Genomic DNA, 4625 nt, shown 5'->3' on the forward strand with positions numbered 1-4625 from the left:
TGGTTAACAGCTAAACATGTTAGCCATTTGCACTGTCCAGGGGCTCCTGGAAGTGTTAAGGGCAGGCCATACATTCAAGGAACACCAGCTTCAAATCCCAAACCACCCAATTCTGACCAGACCCCACCCAACCCAGGAGGGTACCACAGAGACACTGTTCCAAGCCAAAGCAGAGGCTGGTTGGGATCTTCGTGGCACCAGGGGCAACCTCGTGTGCCCTCCGTTGGCACCTCCACATTCTAGGGAGTAGTGTGGTCTGTGATGTGACAGGCGTGACAGGCTGGCTCACCTAGACAGGTGCATGATGTAACTGAGCAGCCCGAGTCCCAAGGGCAAGGAGTTCAAAAGAACAAAGGCTCAGCTCACAGCTCTGAGAAGCCCTGGCAGGTCCAAGGCCCAGAAGCTAGGGATGGCCCCTCTGCAACAGGTCCTGTGGGAGAATGGGGGCTGTGCGATGACACAGATGTGGCATTACTCGACACCGGCACCCAGCAGCTGTGTACTGTGGCCCCAGCTGGTGAAGCTGCTTCACTCTTCTGAGCCTTGTGGCTCTCCCAGTTACAAAATGGGGTCGAGCTGGGCAACCACTGGAGTTACTGGGAGGCCTCTAGGGATGCTGCATGTTGAGTGATGAGCAAAAAACACCTGGCTCACAGTTAGCACTTGGCAAACATTATTGAGTATGACTGTCATTGACACAATTACTATTGTCATGTTCTTGAGCATCTTTCTTTTTTGATTCCAAATAATCTATGAGCCTCTTTGCAGACAGAGCCACCGAGTGATGGGAGAAGATCTAAGCTCACAGCCTAGACAAGGCCAGTGATAGCAAAAGCCACATTTCCTAACTTCTTTCACCCAGAACTACAAGGAAAGGGGGAGGATTTGATGAGAGGTAGGGAGGAAGTCCGCCAGGGTTTGCATGCCCGAGGGACCAGAATTGGCCTGGATGGAATCCAAGGTGCCCTGACCCTAAAGACCTGGGAGAACAGAGACTCATGGCTCTTCTTGTCCCATCATAAGAGGGTGCTTTGAAGAGAAGCCTATTTATCTAGGGCAGCAAGGGTTAACACCGGGGCTGGGAGAGGCCAGCCAGCACGGCACACTCCCTGTTTATTAATAAGCTATTTATCACCAGCTTTGCTTTTAATGCCATTTGGGCTTAATGTCATTAATGAAATATAAATACCCACGCTAACGATGTCGGTCAGAGGCAGCACGGGCAGCAGACTGCTCGCGAAACAGGGCCAAACCACCGGGCACGCTGGGGAAGAGACCGAGAGCTCGGGAAACGGAAGAGGTTCCCCCAGGCGGCACCCCCACCCCTGGCTTCCACCACAGGGCTCACCGGCAGGCTGTGCTGGGAAAGGCTGGCTGGAGGGGGGCAGCCCAGGGAGTGGGGGAGGAGGCCTCCGAGGGCACAGGAGGGGTATCCGAATCCCACATGCTGTGAACTCCTAGAGAACTGGGAAAATAAAAATCAGGAACAGACACCTTACTTCGATTTTAAGGGATTTCTCTTACTCACAAAAAGGAGCCCTGGTGGCACTACGGCTAAGTGCTCGGCTGCTAACTGAAAGGTTGGAGGTTTGAACTCAGCCAGCGACTGCACAGGAGAAAGATCTGATGTTCTGCTTCTATAAAGATCACAGCCAAGAAAGCCCTATGGGGCAGTTTGACTCTGTCACACAGGGTCACTAGGAGCTGAAATTGACTCAAAAGCTATTTGACTCAAAAGCACCCAACAATAACAGCTCTTACCCACAAGCCCAAAATTAATAATTAAAGCCACCCAAAAACTTGTAGAACTCTTAACTTGTTTATTTTTAGAAGAAAACAAATCACTTTGCAGCATTTTGTCCAGCTTTAAGGAATATTAATAATAAGTATCAATAATAAAAATGAATATTAACAATAGTGTCCTTAAGGAAACTGAAGGAGCTCTGGCAGCACAGTGGTTAAGTCATTTGGCCGCTAATCAAAAGGTCAGTGGTTCGAACACACCAGCCGCTTCTTGGGAGAAAGATGAGGCAGCTTGCTTCTGCAAAGATTTACGGCCTTGAAAACCTTATGGGGCAGTTCTATAGCAGTTCTGTCCAATAGGGTCACTGTGAGTCAGAATCAACTTAATGGCCCTGGGAAACTGAGGCCCAGTTTAACACATTTATTACATTTTTGCAAGCCCATTTGTGACAAACACATCTGTTAATCATAAACTAGTTCAGAGTTTATCTCATGCAAAAAAAAAAAAAAAAAAGTAACTTTAGGTAATTTCCCTCGCTTCCTGAGAAATGAAGTACCCGTCTTCATCTTATAAACCTCAGGATTTGTGCAAATGAGTGGTAGGGGAGGGGGGCAGGCCAGAGACCACTCAGTAGCCTGATGTCGGCTGATCTCAGGAACACGGCCCCGGGTTCAATCAATCACATTAGGATTCGCCAGCAGTTGATTTTCTATTCCTCTCCCTCCTCTTCTCTTTGTAAACGTCACTGTAAATAGCCTATGTGGAGTCACATTTTTTTTTTTTTAATCAGAATAGCCTCCCTATATGCATATAGAATAACTACTCAAATAAACCCTATGTTTTAATTTCTTTGTGCTTTGATTAATTTTTTAACAAAATAGAGGGGAGCCTGGGAGCAACCACCTCAGGGGCCAGCACCCACCTGGCTCAAGCTCCTGGGCTATAGGAGGCTGGTCCTGGCCCCTCAGCCCCTCACTGCTCTGAGCTCCCTGGCCACTGTGACGGGAACCAGAGTGAGAGGGAGTGGTAAGGGACTCCACTCAATTTCCCACCAAGACCATGGCTCCTCCCCCAACAATGGCACCCCAGCCCTGTTGCATGTGGCACCCTCCTTGAGAAGCTGGCCTGGGGCCACTCAGTAGCTCAGAGATCAGCACATGGGAATTTCTGTTCAGTGTCCAGAGCCTTGGGACACAGAGGTCGTCCTACACAGCAGGCTGTCCCCACTGACCGTGTGTGCCTATCCTCCTGTGAGGAGGGGTCATTCCTGCAGCCTTCTCTCTGGGCTCAGAACAAACGCCCTTGGCTAACAACTAAAACCAAAAACTAAACCAGCTGCCATGGGGTCAATTCTCGCTCATGGTGACCCATATGTGTCAAAGTTACCCAAGGAGTATCAGGTGCCATCCCCCTAGGAGAGGACATACTATTCCTTGACCCCAGTCTCACTGAAGGGAGGTGACCCTAAGGCATTGCTCCCCAGCTCAGGGGCCACAGACCACTCAGAGGGGACTTTGATTCCTCTCTCCAAGGGCCAGCTGAGCCTGAATATAGGTTGAGACCCTTGAGCAAACAACGAACCTCTGTCCCCATCCTCCTGTCCCTGCACCAAGGCAGAGGAGGACAATGACCCCAGCCCTGCCCTGCTCCCAAAGTCTCTAGGCAGTATCCCAAGGAGTGCTTCCTCTTCCAGAGGAAGCCCCAGGCTCCCCTTGGCAGGAAGTCCCAAAATCTCTGGCCCATCCCACTTAGGGTTCCCAGAGAAAATACAGGACATCCAGCTAAATTTGAATTTCAAATAAATGATAATATTTTTCAGTATATGTCCCACCTATTGCATGGCATATGCTTACACTAAATATTATTGGTTGTTTATCTGAAATTCAAACTCCTCTGGGTGTATTGTACTTTTATTTGCTTAATCTGGCAATCCTAGCCCAGCAGTCACACCTGGCGGATGGGTAAGGGTTTCTGGAGGGTGGTGCAGGACTGTGAGGGCAGTAAGGGACATTGCTGTCCCACTGGTGTTGGGACTTTTCAGGAGGCTCTTTCCAGAGCTGTCTCCCTACCTGCCCTTGCTCCTCACTGGTCACTACCACACTGCCCAACTCCAAGGCTCACCTGTGGGGTCCCTGCTCCCTGCGCCCCTCAAAGTCACCTCCACATCCCTGAGGAGCACAGGGCTCATTTGCTGGGGCTTGGTGGAGCTCAGCTCAGCGGCTAATCCCCTGGGTGGCTCCTGTCAGATTATTAATTAGCTAAAGAGGATTGGTCCTGGAACAACATGCGGTTGGACTTCAGATAAAGCAGGCCAGGGCCACCAGGAGGGGCTGCTTAAAGGGACAAAACCCTGTTTTTGAACTGCCCCCCAAGGTAGGGTTGGGGCGCCGAGGCTGAGGCTGGTGCAGGGCAATTTCTAAACAGACCCCTCAGCTCTATTCCTGCCTGCCCCATGATTCAAAGTCTAGTGAGCACAGCCACTGAGGGAGAGCTGAGTGCAAATGCAGGTAGGTTTGGGTGTTGACGTGGCCCAGGGTGGAGGAAGTGGTGGTTCAGTGGTAGGATTTCTGCTTCTCATGCAGAAGACCTGGGTTCAATTCCCAGCCAATGCACCTCAAATGCAGCCACTAACCATCTATCAGTGGGAGGTTTGCATGTTGCTATGTTGTTCAACAGGTTTTAATGGAGCTTCCAGACTAAGGTGGACTAGGAAGAAAGACCTGGCAATCTACCTCCAAAAATCAGCCGACGAAAACCCTGTGGATCACAACTGATCACGGGGCTGGCACAGGACCAGCAGTATTTCGTTCCATTGTGCGTAAGGTCACAGGAGCTGCGGGCTGACTTGACAGCAACTCACAATAATAATGACAACAACATG

General features: G+C 50.3%; 1 non-coding gene across 1 annotated transcript; it reads left to right on the plus strand.

Moving 5' to 3' along the window:
• The first annotated feature begins 4285 nt into the window (after nucleotides 1-4285).
• TRNAE-CUC lies at nucleotides 4286-4356 on the plus strand. Its single transcript has one exon. It is a non-coding gene; the product is annotated as a tRNA-Glu (tRNA).
• The last annotated feature ends 269 nt before the right edge of the window (nucleotides 4357-4625 follow it).

Source organism: Orycteropus afer, unplaced genomic scaffold, assembly GCF_000298275.1.
Source record: "Orycteropus afer afer isolate SDZICR_OR568_19922 unplaced genomic scaffold, OryAfe1.0 scaffold00094, whole genome shotgun sequence".
Lineage (NCBI taxonomy): Eukaryota > Metazoa > Chordata > Mammalia > Tubulidentata > Orycteropodidae > Orycteropus > Orycteropus afer.